The sequence below is a fragment of the Dermacentor andersoni genome, chromosome 8 (assembly GCF_023375885.2).
Source record: "Dermacentor andersoni chromosome 8, qqDerAnde1_hic_scaffold, whole genome shotgun sequence".
Classification (NCBI taxonomy): domain Eukaryota; kingdom Metazoa; phylum Arthropoda; class Arachnida; order Ixodida; family Ixodidae; genus Dermacentor; species Dermacentor andersoni.
In genome coordinates this window covers 39,449,116-39,468,627 of record NC_092821.1, presented here as the reverse complement: position 1 = coordinate 39,468,627, position 19,512 = coordinate 39,449,116, and the positions used below count along the sequence as shown (strand labels likewise).

General features: G+C 44.7%; 1 long non-coding RNA gene across 3 annotated transcripts in view; it reads left to right on the top strand.

Annotated features, from left to right (window-relative positions):
- The window catches only part of LOC126526408 (uncharacterized), a 39,240-nt gene that overhangs the window by 4,570 nt on the left and 15,158 nt on the right, over positions 1–19,512 (top strand). For all 3 annotated transcript variants that reach the window (XR_007598557.2, XR_008611447.1, XR_008611446.2), the window contains one exon: positions 1,721–1,927. This is a non-coding gene — a long non-coding RNA (uncharacterized lncRNA). The remainder of the gene's footprint in view (positions 1–1,720; positions 1,928–19,512) is intronic.

Genomic DNA, 19,512 nt, shown 5'->3' with positions numbered 1-19,512 from the left:
CGGTTATCTTCCCTCCTCATTACATGTCCTGCCCATGCCCATTTCTTTTTATTGATTTCGACTAAGATGTCATTAACTCGCGTTTGTTCCCTCGCCCAATCTGCTCTTTTCTTATCCCTTAACGTTACACCTATCATTCTTCTTTCCATAGCTTGTCGCGTTGTCCTCAATTTAAGTAGAACCCTTTTCGTAAGCCTCCAGGTTTCAGCCCCGTACGTGAGTACTGGTAAGACACAGCTGTTATACACTTTTCTCTTGAGGGATAATGGCAACCTGCTGTTCATGATCTGAGAATACCTGCCAAACGTACCCCAGCCCATTCTTATTCTTTTGATTATTTCAGTCTCATGACCGGGATCCGTGGTCAGTGCCTGCCCTAAGTAGATGTATTCCCTTACCACTTCCAGTGCCTCGCTACCTATCGTAAATTGCTGTTCTCTTCTGAGACTGTTAAACATTACTTTAGTTTTCTGCAGATTAATTTTTAGACCCACCCTTCTGCTTTGTCTATCCAGGTCAGTGAGCATGCATTGCAATTGGTCCCCTGAGCTACTAAGCAAGGCAATATCCTCAGCGAATCGCAAGTTACTATGCTATTCTCCATTAACTCTTATCCCCAATTCTTCCCAATTCAGGTCTCTGAATACCTTCTGTAAACACGCTGTGAATAGCATTTGAGAGATCGTATCCCCCTGCCTGACGCCTTTCTTTATTGGGATTTTGTTGCTTTCTTTATGGAGGACTACAGTGGCTGTCAAGCCGCTATATATATCTTTCAGTATTTTTACATAAGGCTCGTCTACACCCTGATTCCGTAATGCCTCCATGACTGCTGAGGTTTCGACTGAATCAAACGCTTTCTCGTAATCAATGAAAGCTATATATAAGGGTTGGTTATATTCCGCACATTTCTCTATCACCTGATTGATAGTGTGAATGTGGTCTAATGTTGAGTAGCCTTTACGGAATCCTGCCTGGTCCTTTGGTTGACAGAAGTCTAAGGTGTTCCTGATTCTATTTGTGATTATCTTAGTAAATACTTTGTAGGCAACTGACAATACACTGATTGGTCTATAATTTTTCAAGTCTTTGGCATCCCCTTTCTTATGAATTAGGATTATGTTAGCGTTCTTCCAAGCATACATACATGCTACAGCTAACTGGGTGAAGTTCTTAAAGAATGCCATTGCATTAAAAATCAACTTTGGCAAGCAATGTAATGTGTTGGGCAGGTAATTGACTGTCTGTTGGGGCCACCGAATGGGTCCCAGTAAAACAGACATGCAAATATTGTCAGTAGACAGCTAGGTAGTGTGATGATATAGGAAAGTGCAATCATAGGATGGTATCAGCTGGCCCAAGACATAGGGCTGTTGGAGATCCTACAGTGAACATTTGAATAGGCTGACGGCGAGGATCTTAGGATCTTGCAACCACTTTGCATTAGTTAGACTCCTCCAAGAGCTTTAAAATGTACGAGAGGGAAGAGGTTGGAAATACATTTTGCCACCTTAAACCTTGCACAGAAAAAGGTTGCCCTGCTTTCGAGTATTCAATGTGGATTGTCTCGTGTAGCCCTTTAGAAATACTGAACAGAAAGGATTATGTTGTGTTCCACGGCTATGCATTATAACGTGCCCATGCATTTATTCTATAATTGGATTTACCTCTTGTACTCGGTGATGTAACAGGACTGCAGCACTCTAATTATTTTCTGCAGGCCTCACAAATGCGATGAGCCTAGCCGAAGGTATCGCTGCGAAAATGGCATGCCACGCCCCTTCCAAGGTCATTGGCCAGGTCGAGGTTGGCACGCAGTGCAGCTTGCCTCTGGCTGACAAGTCTGTTGGGTGCTCCTTCAGAGCAGGCAGTGAGTCGAGGAGCGTGCAGACTACAGGGACTGTGGATCAATCAGTCTCCACCTCAGGTGGGCAGTGACGGTCATTTCTCTTACATTTGCTTGCTTGTGTGAGTTTGCGATAAATAGCCAAGTCTGCCTAGCTTGGTGTGACCTGCTCAAGTGTGTATGACGTTCTGCTGCTGAGGACATATTGCCAGGTTTGTGATTCTTGCCTGCATTCTGATTGGGGCAAAATGCAAAAATACTGTTTTATTGAGCACACTGAAGCACCTTAGGTGGTAGAGTTTAATCCAGAGCCTTCTTGCCCTGGTGTTGCAGGCCCTCACAGTGCTTTGTGATCATGTTAAGCCCAGTGAGTCCCTTGGTTATGCCTAAATCAGTATAGTGTAAAAACGGGAATATAGATAAATATGAATTGTAACTCGGCCCCTGTGCTTGAGGTGAACAAAATTAAAACAGAATTTTTTAATGCAGTACCATACTTCTTTATCCATATGCTCATTCATTGAGAGTGGTGAAAAGCACATTGGGACTGTTGGGATTCTTGTTCTGGAAAAGCTTTGAGTCACGACATCCCTCAGCACTTGACTAAGCAGGACTAGGTATGCGCAGCGGCGTTATCAGGCAACGAGCAGTATGTACTGGGCACCTGAGGTGCATGCCAGCCATCACTTCACTCATACTTCACCACAGTGTCTTCACTTCACTTCACGCTCGTTTCGATTCTCTCCTGTTGGTAGCAGCTTCAAGTTTTTTGTGCAGTGTTTGCAGACTGCAGTGGCCAATGAGACCTCTTCCGTTGCGCCAGTTTATCCCAGTAGATAGTTCTTCTTTCGCAGCACTCTTGCTACAATGTGCTAAAATCTCGTCACCTTCGCCGATGTAAAAAGTCAAACCTTTTCACTTCAAGAAGCGAGACACTAGTGCAGTGAGCAAATTCAATTGCCTTTGCAGTGAACTGAATTTCATTTCATTTTATTACCTTAAAGGCCCCAGTAAATGGGGTGTTACATAAGGGGTGGCAAGAATAAAAATGCATAGTCATAGTAACAGGAAGTTTTTTACATTTTCGACGGACTTCGATAGGCACATGATGACAGCAACGTCGTTAGGAAGGCCGTTCCAGTCTGCTGTTATCAGTAGAAGTCATGCACAGTGCTCACAAAGAAATTCCACCACAGTGTCTTCAAGTTAACTGTCAACACGGTAGCCGTTGCGCAACAAAGCTTCCAATGAAAATCGACAGTTACACTGTTTTCATTTCTATTCTCGGAAACCAAAGGGTGCACTGCCGCAATTCTGCTGTGCACTTCCACTAATCTTATCAAACTGTTTGCAAAGGCAGTAATAAAGTCAAGCCGAGAGATGTTATTTTTGCACCCGTAGCAGTATTAACATGTGTTTGCAAAGTTAGCGTGTTGGCCACAGTAAAGACAAATGCAGTCGAACCTCGATATATCGAACAGCGCGGTGATCGCAAAATAGTTCGATATAGCCAGAATTCAATATATAAAATCACGTAGAAAACGTGTCAAAAACTAGCACAAATCAATCAATGAACCAATCGTGGCGCAATAGATACTCACATGAAGCTTCAAACAAAGTATTTATTTAGTTCGCTGAAAGTACTAAAGCAGCGTAGCCTGCTTCATATTGGCAACCGCGTGTTTGACCACGGCGTCCTCAACATAGTCCAAACGGTCCACAAGAGACAGTCCAGTGCCTTCTATTGCGCCGCAGTAGCGGCGTACAACGGCCAAAGCAGCTGCAGCCTCAGTTGCAGTCAACATCAGCCCTTGCTGCCATCAACATCAGCCCTTGCCCCATCAGTGGGGCAGCATCAGTCCTTGCTGGATCAGCCTCGGCAGCGTCTTCGTTTGGCCGCTCAGCAGTCACTTCTGCAGCGATCTCCACGTCTGTTAACTCCGCCACTGTTCCGGTGCTATCGTCACCGCCAACGAAGTCCTCAATGCACATGCTGTGTGGCTCAGCACCGACAAAGCGCTCGAACTGGCTCCAGGTTTCTTCAAGCTGGCATTCTTCCTTTGTGCCATCCAACGTCAAATCTTCTTCTTCAATGCGGGTCACGAAACCAGCATGCCGAAAGCAGTGAACTCGGCGCCGAGAATGAACGCAAAGTTCTTGGCTTTCTGCTGTAGCATTGGTCCCGATAAAGGAATATTCCGGCCCCTTACGTCGATAAACCATATGTACAGCGCCTTCTCAACGTCTTCAAAGGCAGCTTTGCGCACCTGCCGCGTGCCTGAGGGCTGGTTCTGTTCCGCCTTGGCCTTTATGTCACTCTTATTTTTCAGCAGAGTGCTCAAAGTACTCCTTGGGATGTTGAAAGCTTCGGCGACGCTAGATTTCTTTTCTCCATTTTCAACGCGCTGTATCACTTCCAATTTCGCAGCAAATGTCAGGGTGGTCCGCTTCTTCACGTTTGCAGCCATCCCACCAACCATGACAGGCCTAAGCCACTCACACACACTAACAACGACTGGCATAGCACAAATGGCAGCACCGAGATGCATGTGTTGTTGATGTTGTCAAACTAGCCAACCTGGCCAAGCCACGGCCACGCCAAGCCGCCGCGTGCGTACGCCGCTACGTTCAAATGGCGCCCTCGGCGCAACAGATGTGGGCAGCTGTCGTACGCAGCAGTCTGGAACGCCCATCGCGCCGCCGCTATCTTCGAGAGTGTTGCGGGAAAGCTCGCCTCCTGTCAACAGAGCGCACTTGGTCTGGGGCGGCGGAGTTCGATATATCCATTTTACATCCGGCCCCGTTCGAAATAAAAAATTAAAAATACATGTGATTTCCCACATGATATAGAAACTGTTCGATAAACGCAATAATTCAATATATCCGTGTTCGATATATCGAGGTTTGACTGTATGATGCTTTCTCCATTTTGGCAGCTATGAACAAGACATTTTTATTTTGGTTCACAATATACATGGCAAACACAGGAAGATTGCACTAAAGGCATTGCCTCTTTTATTTTTATTTATTTTTATTTTCAATACTGCCAGTCCCATCAGGGACCATAGCAGGTGAACATACAGAAATGAAAGACATGGGAATAAACGTGCACATACAAATTGCGTGTCAATAAGCCAAACAAGGAACGTAAAGGAACAAGGTAAGAATACATAAAAAACAAATATAGATATCACATTTCTAGGAGGCATGCGCAGCAATACAGAGAATACATCATGAAAAGGACAGCAAACGGGAACAAAAATAACAGTAAACACCTTCACGATAATCAGCATAGCTTACAAGAGTTGCAAAGCATATTATGTGAATAAGACTGCGTTACTGATTACTAGATGTGTATTCTAACCGTGATGTGAACTGAGATAATGAGTCTGCAGAAATGACTGACGGATCGAGGCGATTCCATTCCCTTATCATGAGGGGGAAATAAGAGTACATGAATGTGTCATTATGGCATGAATATTCTGTTAAAGCGTGTGCATGTTTATGTCTCGATGATCGTGACTGCGAAAAACATATGTATTTTGTTAGGTCAATCTTATAATAGTTGTGAATCAAGTTAAATAAAAATTTGAGCCGTGCTTGCTTCGCCCTTGATGAGAGCATCGCTAAACCCGATATAGCCGCAAGGTTAGTGGGTGAATCTGTGCGCTTATACTTGTGAATAAACCGCAGCGCTTTTCGCTGTACTTTTTCCAGTTTCATTATGTTCGTTACTGAGTGGGGATACCAAACTGTGTTAGCGTACTCCAAAACCAGTCTAACAAAAGTAGTATACGCGAGAAGCTTAGTCGATGTTGGTGCGAGGCGGAGACATCTTCGGAGATAAAATAGATTGCGTAATGCCTTCAAGATCACGTTGGCAATGTGCGCGTCCCATCTCAGGTCAGAAGTTAGAGTGATGCCTAAGTATTTATGCTGGTGAACTTTCATTAGCATTGTGCCGTTAATAAAGTACGGAAAGTTGTAAGGTTGTTTTTTTCTTGTTACCATCATGCAAACTGATTTAGTTGTGTTTATCGTCATTTGCCATTTTTTGCACCATTCATTTAGCTGGTCTAGTGAGTAGCTAAGCGAAACATGATCTTCGTATGTGTTAATTGTTTGGTAAAGGATGCAGTCATCAGTAAACAGTTTGATGTTACAGTCAATATTTCTGGTTATGTCGTTAATGAAAATTAAAAATAACAGTGGCCCCAACGCGTATCCTTGGAGGACGCCTGATGTGACAAGGCACTGTCGCAGATTCCACATGCTGAAATATTACAAATTGTGCCCGGTTTGTTAAGAAATCTGTTGCCCATTTTAAATTTATCCATCCCCAATAAAACCTCACAATTTTGTTAATAATTTACTGTGGCATATGCGTTCAAATGCTTTGGAAAGGTCTAATAATATTATATCAGTTTGGCTACAGTTATTGATGTTAAATGCAAGGTCATGCACAACTTCTGTAAGCTGCGTGACGGTTGACAATCCGTGGCAGAATCCGTGCTAGTGTGGCGTTAATAAGTCGTGAGCGTCAAGAAAGTTTGTTAGGTGTTCAAGGATGATATGCTCGAGCATCTTGCAAGCGGTGCTAGTAAGAGATGTTGGTCGATAATTAGAGGGCAATGAGGTGTCTCCTGTTTTGTGTATTGGGATGATTTTCGCATTTTTCCAGTCGTCGGGTAAGGATGATTGTGATAGGGATTTTCGAGATATGAGGCCCAAGTATCGGCTGCACCACTCTGCATATCTCTTTAGAAAATGGTTTGGAATGTCATCTTGTCCGCATGATTTTTTAGGGTCAAGGGTGAGCAACATGTTAAGGATACCCGCGTCAGATATGATTAAAGGATCGATGCGTGATGTTGAACTGCTACTCAAGTCTGACAGGTGGCCGTCATATTTTGTGAAGTTCGAGTGAAAATAATTATTTTACGCATTAGCGTTGTTAGTTTTTAGAGCGCAGCTCTTTGGCGTCCGTTCCTGGGTTTCGCGTCGTCGTCGGCGTTGTCGTCGGCCTCGTAACCAGCTCCGCCCCCCTTTCATCCCCCCAGCGCTAGCAGCGACCGACTGATACCGCTGGATGCCGCTGACGCCGCTAGAGAGTCAAGATAACGTGACTGCATAGAACACCGTCGCCGCCATGCAGAAAGAGGAAGAAAGGGTCCCCCCCCCCCTGTTCTTGTGTGGCGGATAGGGTGCTCTTCAGTTGCCGACGCGCCGGTTATTTCACGTAGGCCCCGGCACGTCGACGAATACGTGACCACCTTCCCACGGCTAGACCTGGTTCTTAGCGCTGCGGAAGCGAGGGTATCATATTGTTTGTGTCGGCATCGGCGGCGTTGTCCCTGAAACCAACTCCGCAGCTGGGGTTGACTCACTATCGGCGTCAGCGGCATCAGTCAGTCGCTGCTATCTCTTCCCTCCTCCCTTTATCGTGTTGTCCGCTTGCTGCGCGCGCTTCTGCCCCCATCGTTTGCCGCTGGGTGTACACGCCGCCCCCCTCCCCCCTCTTCCTGCGAGTCTCCGGTTGTCAAAGCGCCGGCTCGAACTTAATTCCTTTCTTCGCTCCTCCTCCAATGCAACCCCTGTGCGGTGGCAATCAGAGAGCCAGATCGGTGGCGGCGGATCTGTATATGTGCACCGCCCGAGCCGAAATTGCCGCTGCCGTTCGCCCTGTGCGGTGGCAATCAGAGAGCCAGATCGGTGGCGGCGGATCTGTATATGTGCACCGCCCGAGCCGAAATTGCCACTGCCGTTCGCCACTGCGAAATTATCTTGCTGGTAGTAGCTGCCTACTTCGCCCCTACCGCACTCACGAAAGACGTCGTGCACTTCCTGCAACTCGCATTAACCGTCCATCGATCCACACCGATGTTAGTAGTGGGGGACTTTAATGTTGACATAAAGACAAACAGCAATTTCCTAACACTTATGCGGGAGAACATCCCGTTCCTCTCGCTCGTAACGCGTCCCACGGCTGTGACAACCTCGCGAGGCACTTGTATAGATCTCGTCTTTGAGAATCAAGCATTGGTGTACCAAGTCGAACATATATCAGTCTATTTCTCCGACCACAAAGCTTCCTTCATGACTGTCAAGAACTGTTAGTGGAGTCTTTGTTAAAGGAATACGTGTGAAAAATAAAAAAAAAATTCTGTGATAGCGCATACATGTGTTGCTCGATTTCTTTGCCTCAATCTATCGAAAAGGTGAAACAGCTTATTTGCTGCGCTCAAATTTCACATTAGGAAGTAACGTAATCGTCGGTAATTTTTTCCTCAGGAGACAAGTCCGATAACATGTCTTTAGTAGGGTGGAAGTGGTTCCAGAGTCGCTGAGGGCTGTTTGTCAGAAAGTTGGGCAGCGTTACATGAAAATAATGTTCCTTAGCTTCTTTGGCTGTCTGTCGAAAATGTGTTACTGCACATGCTAGTTTGCTAGTTTTGGATGGGCATGATCCATGATTTTTAATAGAGTTACGTATCCTTTTTACATGACGTCTTGCGTGGATGACTTCCCGAGTTATCCATGGGCTTGTTCTTTATGGTCGCTTGTTCTTTAACGGAACATAGTTAGTTACGCAGTAGCAAACCATATTCTTAAAATGAAGCCAGGCTGTGTTCACATCGACTGACAGGTCGGAGGTTAGTTCAGTAAAGGGTTGAAATTCGTGTGCTGGCGTCATCCGCCTTCTCGAAGTTGGGTACTTAGACGTACTACAACGCGTTCTTATTGAGCAGTCCAGAGGCAACAAGCATAACTGTATGTTGTGATCTGAAATGCCTTCAATAATTTCTGTCTGTGCTTGGTGCCCTGAAAAATGATCACTGATTAGTATAGGGTCAAGGATATTGTTTACTGAACCTTGCTTGCGTGTCGGTTCTAGGATTATTTGGCGAAGGTTAAATGATAACATTAGGCCTAACAGAATTTCTGAAGAAGATGATGTGTGATGCATAGTTACCCAGTCTACGTCTGGAAGGCTAAAGTCGCCCATAAAGATAATTCTAGAGTTGTTAGCATATCGGTGTAGAAACTCGTGAATGGCAGAAATGCTCTCATCACCCGAAGAGGGGCTTCTATAGAAGCAACCCACACAAATAGTAGTATAGTTACAAAGAATCCTGCAAAACACACTTTCAGCACCTGATACATCTGGCAGTAAAACAAATGGAAGGTTTTTCTTTATCACAAGAGCCATGCCACCCCCACGGGAACCCCAATCTATTCGAATGACTGAATAATTCGGTGGAATGATTTCATGGTTGGAAACATCCGGTGAAAGCCACGTTTCCGTGACGGTGACTATATCAGGTTTGCGATCAGTTAACAGGTTTTCGAAAGATTGTATTTTGTTTAGTAAGCTTCTTGCATTCACATTAATGATTGTTAGTTGTCTTATCGAGCTCTTCGTGTCATTGGCGGGCTATTTGTTTTGCTTGATTCCGCTTAGTTTTTTTAAGGGGTACTTTGTCATTGGTTTCGTCGTCCTAAACAAAGGCGCGACTGTTAATGTACAGTTTGTCGAAGGCGAGGGAGACTTTGTCGTGTTTGTCGCGATTTTCTTTGGCACTGTTCCAGTTTCTTTCTAATGTCCCGTATTTTAGGAGAAAAATCTTCCCCAATGGCAGATTTTGAGCCTTTAAGTTTAAAACCTTTTTTCAATATTGCTATTGTCGTGAGAATTTGGAAGTTTAAAAATTACCGGCCTAGTCTTTTTCGCTTGCGGTCTGCCTAACCGGTGTATACGTTCTATCGTAACTAGGTCCAGGTCTAGGATATCTTGTATGATATCTCTGCTAACTATCTGCTCAAGACTGTTGCTCGTTTCTTCTTCCGATTCCGAAATGCCATAAACTATTAAGTTAGCTCTCCTGCTTCTGTTCTCAAGGTCATCGATTTTTTGTTCCATTGTTTCTATTACGTGACTCATGCGGAAAATCTCGGTCTGAGAAGATCGTACTTTGCTTTCTAGAAGTGCTATGGCATCTGATTTGGTCTCTATATCTGCGAGACGTTCTTCCTTTATTTCTTTGATATCAGCAGCAATTTCCTTCAGTTGCTTAACGATGTCCTTTAGTTCAGGGCCGGGGTTTCTTTCAACGTCTCCTGATAACAGTAGCAACTTCCGCAGAAATACAGCCATATCGAACACCCCGTGACATAGCTGCGGGCACGGCAGCAGCACCAAAAAACGGTTGCTAGAGCGGAAGCATTTTCCATAAGGCCTTCTCACCTGCACAACGAAGATGAGAGGATTAGTGCACCGCATGCTAGTAGTGCCACCGTGCCCACTGCCGATGTAGTGCCCGTGCGGGATATATATGGTCCACTCTGCTGGTGGCGCTCGCAGTGGCTTAAGCGCTGAACAGTCTGCGCACGTTGCCGTCTCAAGGTGACTTGGCCGATGATGGTCTAGCGTATCCCACACGTGGACGAGCGCTTCATTCACCGGTGGGGTGACAAAGGTTATCCCGGGATGGTTGGTGCTGCTCTTGGTGCCATGAAAACACAGACCAAGGGCGAGCTGCACAACGAAGATGAGAGGATTAGTGCACCGCATGCTAGTAGTGCCGCCGTGCCCACTCTGTTACAACCATAAGACTGTAACACTGGGGACAGCCAGACTGTATACAGCCATAACATATGAGAGGGATCGCATAAAAAGAATGCGATGCCTATTTTTGAGTACAAAATTTCCGTAATACATGTGAGTGCATCGTAGAAAACGGAATGAACGCAACCGAAAAAAAAATTCGGTTATCATCCTCTTTCTCGAAAAAGCAAGAAAAAACGCACTAACGCCACAATAGAACCTCGCACAGTCACGCCGCACAACGTTTATGAATATTGTCACGTGGTGGTGACGTTAAAGAACACAGTAGCGATACTGTGAAAGACAAAACTAACTTTTATTGGGCGAACCTGTGCCCACGAAAACAGGCTACACTTGTAGCACAACGATAGCAGCGAACACGGTCGGCGATCGTCGAAAATCTGATGAGCGGGTCAAGCGCGTCGGCGTTTATAAATCAGTCGTCGAATGTTCCAAAGTAATCGCTGGGACCCGCGTGCCTTCCACAAAGTTCTACATTATTCGCGTCACGCACACATGCAATCAGATTACACAAGGTTCTGTCACAGACAGCGGATGGAACCATCGATAACATTCCAGAAACTTCCGATACATGCAGGCGCGTCCTGCGCTGTGCGATAACATTTGTTAGGCGGTGAAACGTGACACCTGATAAAGACAAGTACACGTGTCAATATATAACCGCTGATGCCATATGCTTAGACCATGCGGTATATAGAACGAAGATATCTGTAATCCAGCACCTACTACTGCTTAGGATGCTCGCGTAATTCGTAAGCAGTCCCTTTGCTGGACAAGTTTAATTCAGACTCTAAGGTATTCTGCTATTACTTTCCAAAACTATTTTATTCAGGGGTGGAAACCTCATCCATCGAACCAAGTAGTCACGCAATATAACCTGCAGCGAACAGTTTGAACGCTTGTCAAAGTGTAACGTCACAGCTCCTATCATAGCAGAACGGTACCCACACTGTTACGATCGTCGAGTATGTTTCACGGCTCCTAAACCGCAGCTTAGAAATAAAGGATAATACTGCAATAAGGTCACATTAGTGATTGGAACATTCAGAAATACACAATTGATCTCTGAGGCTGATCGTAGGCTCAAATATGCACGCACACATCGCTCTGCGTGTTCCGTCCACCTCAACGCCAGCAGAAATTCCGGCCATGACGCCTTAAACCACTTCAGCACACCTCACAGAACCGTTTACCATGTAGGAGATGCATATCATACTAAACAGACCGCACGACCGCGAAAACAAACGCCAGAACCTACCGCCGAGCGTATACCTGCCATGCAAAATAACGTTTTCACCCAAGGCAGTATGGTGCTGCTCATAGGCGGCGCCACTGCGTTCACAATATGGTGGCACCTACGAAAAAACGGTCTATAGCAATGATCAAAATTTGGCATGTTTCATGCTCTACTCATTTGATTTTCCAGACTTTTCCCCTTGATCACAAGTCAAAAGCTACCAAAAACGTAAACAACATCACTGTCATTTTGTTTTGTAGTTGCATTGGCAGCTACTACCGATGGTGCCGACGCTGCCTTCATTGTTTGCCTCGAACTTGAAACAGACTTTGAAGCGAAGAAATTATAGCAGACTGACGATGGAAAATAAGGCCGCCGTTATCAGTCAAGTGCAAAGTGGCCGATCGCAAGTGGACGTCACAAAGGAATTTGAAATCTTGAAGCAGACAATATCAGACTATCTAGAAAACAAGGTGAAAATTTTAGAAGCTGCCGAGAAATCTGTGGTAGCCATGCAAGAGAATGCCAGCCAAGGTGCCAACCCAAAACTTGCACATGCTATTCTGGTGTGGCCGAAAGCCATGATCGCCAAGCAAGTGCCAGCGTCCGGTGATGTTTAAGTCAAAAAGCAGAAGCCCTGGCCCGTCAGGTGAACATTGAGGGTTCTAAATTTATAATGGCTGTGTCCGAAATGTCAGTGTCCGAGATTGACAATGGCGCATCTTTGACACTGTACCCGATGCTCATCCAAAGTGCTCTATCACTGACCGAGTTGTTCATTGATTTCATGCACGCTAAATTATAGCTGCCAGTGTTTGCGCAGCAGCTGGATGCAATGCAAACTGCAGTTGCAAACCTGAAACTTCTGCGAAAGCAAGTGCAGGTTTCTGACTATTTCAGAGCACCTAACGCTTGACACGCTGCTTAGAGGTATGAACAAACATATTTTTTTTCGCTGCCTACTTTCTGCAACATTAGTTTTTTACCACAAGTGGCAAATTTGGTTTCAGAGCTACAAAGGTATGTGGCAGCTATTTTTTTTATGGCAATCCAGATATACTGTTGATCGGTGATAACAATCAGATTTTTCGTTCTTTTTGAAATTTTTGAGCAGAATATTCGCATAAGTGGAGTTGTTATAAGTGGACTGCACATTCCGAAGGTTGTACAAGAACATCACGGAAAAAGAGGAATTACCAACTAGCAGTGCCTTAAATGAACCGTATGATGCTCTCCTGACACTGCTGGAATTGAACAGAGTACTTCCTGCCCGCAGGAAAACAGCAGCGAATCTTGACCGCATCCACTGGTAAATACTTGCCCACTTATAGCAAGCATACCGTATTTACTCGAATCTAGGCCGACCCCGATGCTAAGCCGACACCCCAAAAGTCCGAAGCCAACAAAAAAAATATATGTTACCTCGAATGTAGGCCGAACAAAAAAAGTGAGGACAGCATTCACAAAATGCAAACAGCATTTATTGAATCTGAACGTGCAGAGCTCATTCATTGTTGTCGTCGCTGCTAGACTCGTCACTGTGTTCCTTGTCACTGTCACCTTGAAACAGTGCACTTTCTTTGGTACCGTCAAGCGCATTAGATATGCTGCACTTTCTAAAGGCACGCATGATCAAAGTACCTGGGATGTCGTCCCCCGCTGCAGCTACCCAGCCCACCAGCTGCGATTGCGATGCACGTTTGATGCGGCCTGTTGCCGTTAGCATGTGGTCTTCGTCAGTCAACCAGTCTGTGTAATATTTCCGCAGACGATCCTTGAAAGGTTCGTTGATGCAGACATCAAGTGGCTGCAACTGGCCCGTCATGCTGCCCGGTATGACAGCGAGGTCCGTGTTTGCTTGGGTGAGCGCAGCATTCACGTTTTCAGTCAAGTGCCCACGGTAAGAGTCAACGACAAGGAGCGCACACTGATATGGCCAACGACACAGGTCAAAATGGCACCTCGCTTGTGTACGGCTGGCTACTGGCATGGCTAGTAGCGGCTGCGATACTAACTTTTCTAGATGGCGCTAGCTATGCACCATATTTAGCAGTTCCAATGAAAAACCGGCGCGTTTTTTAAAATCCTTGAATCTAAGCCGACCCTAGAGTTTTGAATATGATTATTTGAAAAAAACTATCGGCCTAGATTTGAATAAATACGGTACGTAGAGGCTCTGCTGGAATTCTTTAACATGATTTGGGAAGCAGTAGTAATGCCAAAAGCATAGAAAACTGCAATAATAGTACCATTCTTGAAAGCCAGAAAACTACCACCATTTCTAAGCAGCTACTGACCTATTGTTCTCACTAGCTGTTTGGTAAAATCCTATGAATGTATACTAAACACCGAGCTAACATTTAGCTTTGATACACAAAATCTGTTAGACAGTCATCAATGCAGGTATAGAAAGGGTTGTTCAACTACGCAGTGCCTTTCTACACAAACAACACTGTCTCACAGTTTTCGTTGGCTTGGACAAAGCCTACTACATGGATATATTGGTATAGTGGGGGATTTGGCAGACCTAGGGATTCATGGCAAGATACTGAGCTGTCCAGCGGACTTAATCGAACATTTCAGGTGCGTCTTGGCACAGTGCTTTCATGAATATTCGTCCAGGAAAACAGCATCTACCACGATGGCTAAGTGGCTATGGTGTTGTGCTGGTAAGCACGAGGTCACGAGATCAAATCTCCACTGCAGTTGCTGCATTTCGATGGGGGTGAAATGCAAAAAAGCCCGTGTCCCTTGCATTCGGGGCACGTTAAAGATCCCCTGGTGGTCAAAATTAACCCGGAGTGCCCCATTACGGTGTGCCTCATGATCAAATTGTGCTTTTGGCACTGAAACTCCAGAACTGAGGAAAACGCCGTGCCACACGGTTGTATTCTAAGCACAACACTGTTCGTGAGGAAAATAACTCCAGAAACAGAATTATGCTATCTTTAATGCATTCTTTATACATTGATCATCTCCAAGGTGGGCACTGCGCATAGGACATGCTAACTTGCAAATGGCAGATCCATATCACTTTAAATAAATTGATATAGTGGGCAAATAAAGGTGTCTTCCATTCCTCCACTGAAAAAGCTGTTGCTGGCGTCCTTTCACAAGAAAGGGGCTTACAACCAGACCCGATCTTGAAAGTTGATGAAGCCATACTGCCAGCCAAACAAGACCACAAGTTTTTACGGTTTTATTCGATAAGAAGCTGAACTTCCTAGCACACATAGTCTGAAGATTAAAGCAAGCAAGGCACTTGAAGTTCTCAAAATCCTGTCCCAGAAACACTGGGACTCTGACTTCAAATGTCTTCTGTGTATCTGTCATTGCGTAGTAGGCAGTAAAATACTCTGGTTGCATAATTTATGGCTCAGCCAGGCAGTCATACCTCCAGCGATTAGAACTAGTTCATTATCAATGGCTACGCCTAGCAAGCAGTGCCTACAGAACATTGGCTATTCCCAGTTTGTACTTGGAGAGTAATGAGCAGTCCTTGGAACATTGAAGAATGCAATACATGCTTACCTACGTTCTCAAAGTTCGACGATCTCCAGAGCACATTTGTAATAACATTATCACCCACTGTGATACACAGCTACAGTATGCAACGAACCGCAGGCAATCAGACCTCTCACACTTTGGTACGGGGAAAAATGTCTAAAATACGTTGTCCCTAATGAAGCACTTTCTGTTGCTAACAGGCCACCCAGATTACCCCATTGGAGTGACTTTACATAGTTCCTTGATTTTTCGTTAACACACTTAAACAAGCGGGATATCCACACGAACCCACGATAAACAAGTTTCGTGCAGTACAAGAAATCGACACTTACACTGAATTTTACACCGACAGGTCAAAGATGCGAAATTATGTGGGAAGCAGCGTTGTCAAAGGTACGTGGGAACATACTGTTAGGCTACCACAGTTTGTCTCTGTATTCACAGTAGAATGTTATGCTCCGAGGATGGCAATGGAAAAAATTATAACAGGCAAACTCTCAAAAGCAGTTGTTTATACAGTCTGAGTGCACTAAAGGATCTTAATTTGCAATCTGAGCATAAACCCTTCATAAGCAATATTTTAAACATGTGACAAGTATGTCAAGGCCAATCCATCTGCTCCTGCTAGGAGGTCCCAAGCCAGATCACAATTCCAGGAAATGAAAAGGCGGATAAGTGTGCAGCTAAGGCAAAACACCAGACTATTTCGAAAATAAAGGTACAGTGAAACCTCGTTAAGCCATAGTGGGCCGGAGCTCGGAAAAAGTACATACTAAATGGTAGTACTGCTTAACTGAAATAGCATAAGATCGGCCACTTACCTGTCAAACACGGAACTCAGAGAGAGTGCAATGAAAGGGGAAAAAACATGCAGTATTTATTTACTTTACGCGACAAAAGTGTTATCTGCGTTTGATGCCGTGGCGGCCTAGCAGCAATGACAGTGGGCTCAAACTTACTGAGGCTGCGAGCCAGTTTTCCAGCCAGCTCCCCTCGGCAAACACTCGCTTGGCAGATTCCTCATTAGCGTTAGCTATTCTTCGTGCATGCGCGCGGTGGTGCTGCAAAAGTCACGGGGTGCCTTTTTCATTGCGGAGTCCTGTTCTCGTCGCGACGATTGCATTCATGAGGTTGACGTAACGCGCAGCTTCTGCCACTGTCGGGCCTGAATCGCCCATGCTGTCGTGTCGTCCTCATCACTGTCACTAGGCGACACTTCGGCAACAGAGGCATTGATGTCAAAAAGTAGAACCTCGTAGCCGGCATGTCTTCGCAGTTGCAGCAGCGCTGCCGACCAACTTTGCATTCCAAAAGCCATACACTGTAGTCAACAGTAGATACCTGTTGCGTGTCAGCGGCGACTTCTTCATGTCACATTTGATAGCACGAACGATGTCAAATTTCTCTTCTATGCTGAGCACCGGGTGTCACTTTTATCCGAGCTTCGGCATGACGCGAGTCCTTGTTTGCATGACGCCACAATGCTCTCTGGCACGGCGCCGAAATGATGTTGATTTAACTTCACGTGCAAACGCACAGGGCGCTTGGAGGCCGTTGTTCTGATCCATGGTTCCATTCTCTGAGGCTTGATGTTCTGCTGGGCGACCCGATGGAGATGACGCTCCGCCGTGTATGCGCAATGAAAAGTGGAAACGCTACGTGTTAACTGATACGTACGCAATAAGTTGGTACAATTTATTTGGATACAAAACACATTATGTTCAATGGCCGCTGAGTCGTGGATCTGACTTTACTGCTTTTAAAACGAAAGTACTGTTTAAGTGTGTACGGTTTAACGAGGTTTTACTGTACTAGTTAGGCATGGGCATCAGTCTATTTGCCAACCACTGACCTTCAAATGGCAAAGTGAATGGAATTTGAGAGAAAACTACAAACTGCAACTTACTTAATCTGTCCTTGGTGAAAGAAAACATGTTGCCATCAAGAACACTTCATCGAAGTAATTTTGTGCCAACTTCGGATAGGGCACGCATCTCACACACAATTATTTATTGAAAAAGGAAGAATAACCAACATGCGATAACTGCCAGGAACCATTAAGAGTGATGGACATTCTAATCACATGTCCACCTAATGAAATAAAGAAGAAAATGCTGCCGAAAATGATACAAATTACAGATACCTTTACACCCCGCTTTAATTTGGGAGATGAACCACTTGTACCTCTTACAGAAGTCCTGAACCTTCTAAAAAAAACTGTTTTATGAACAGACTTTAAAGCAACACAGCTTTTGCAGCCTCTACCATTGTTTTGTCAACATCTTGTGTATGGTGCAGCATGGGCCAAGTTGCTCTCCTGCCATTAAACCTGATTTAACTAATTTTACCTGCTGGTGTATTGATTTGCATTGCACTTTGGAGAGGGCAAGGTTTGTTTAGACTGTTCCTTGTCAGTTTCAGCAACCAGTTGCCACAATTTTGTGATTGCACAGCACAAGGAGCAGAGTGTGTGTCAAATAGCTTTCACTTTGAGTAAAACAGCAATTGAAGGTATTGTCAAACATTTTTAAGCCTATAAGAATGACACTGAGGAAAGCCCAAGTTGGCAAGCAGTTTTCCGAGATAGAAAATGGTGACATCTCAAAGAAGAAGCTACCATATTTTTTGGGCATCTAGCCAGCACCAAAATATATAACAGTAAAGTTGGGGCACGGATTATACGCAAATTTTGCTTTAAGGTTTGGCTTCACGGCAGTGCATTGTGCCCGGGCATGAAGCCACACCTCAGGGCAATGTTCTGTGCCATTAAAAGTTATCTCTTAGGTAACTTTATCCCCCTTCCTCCCTTACATATTGAAGATCCCTTCTCCCATCCTTCGTGGTTGCCCATTATCCTCCTCCTTATGGTTAACCATTTCGCACTATACCGGTTAGCTAATAGTGCATACGGGGCCACCAAATTAGAACTCAGATTCCGACAAGCTGTGCTCAACGGCCAGCAGCATTGCTGAAAAGGAGGGAACAGTTGCTGGAAGAAGATACGACATGGACAGGTCGTTTATCCCCTGGAGGAGACTATTTTGTAAACATTTGAGTGTTGTATACAGTTATTTCTGTTTGTTATACGCATGTCATCTTTGGGGCGAAAGCATTATATGCCCCATTACACAAAAATCCGGCGGCGCTGCCACCTAGCGACTGTACTAACATGGCCGACGACGAAGAGCGAAAAATGCTCGTATTAACGTCAAATTTCTTGGGAGGCTCCTGTAAACAAAGTAAATCAAGGGCTTTGAAAAGAAAATTTCCATCTGGGTGGAAATCGAGCCCAAGACTCTGAGGTGTAGGACAAGCCCGCTTCCCCGAAGGCATGGTGGCTCCATGGTTCTGGCTGACTAACGGGTGTGCCTAGTGGGTGTGCTGTTGGGCACGTGGCCATGCAGCCAATGGGGAGGAGGTGGCTTACATCATGTGTATAAAATTAGTGTGTAAAATAAAAAGCTATAAGGTCCAATTGAACGCTGCTGAGCTGTTCTTCGAGTTATGAGATTCACTTGCAAGCAAGTGCGTCAAGACGCTTGGTGCATTGTGATTTGGCCTTACAGAGGTGCAGTAGAACGCATGTGGGAGCTTGCACAGACAAGCAATGCGGGAAAAAAAATCATTTCACCAAAGGGACTATAATGCTTTTGCATTCCCACACGTAAGCAGTCTTAAGTGTCTTGTCGAATTTTTTTAATCTCCCAGAAGTATTGCATATATATATATATATATATATATATATATATATATATATATATATATATATATATATATATATATATATATGTAACGTTAAAGAACCCCAGGTGGTCGAAATTTCCGGAGTCCTCCACTACGGCGTGCCTCATAATCAGAAAGTGGTTTTGGCACGTAAAACCCCACAATTTAATTTTTTTAATATATATATGTATATATATTTGTTTTCTGAGCTATTCTGAAAGGGGGTGCGGGTTTTACATGTGGGCAGGTTATACGAGAAAAAATACAGTACGTTCTAGCTAGCTCTTTAAATCTAAACTTATGAAAACGTTGCCAAATTGAGGCATGCGGTCAAGAAGAAACCATTGATGAAATCTAATATGAGAAATTTGTCATGCCAGCGAATCATAAGTTTTGCAAATGCCGAATACAACCTTCAAACCTAAAGTGCTCGTTGAGGATTAGAGCGCTAACTGAGTTAAAGCTTTTTGTCATTGTCCTGTAAGGGTCGCAGAAATCTGTGAGTCTTCAACCACTCCAGATTCTCTCACTTTGTAATCTTTTACCTTTCTGAAAAATAATTCATATGGGTGG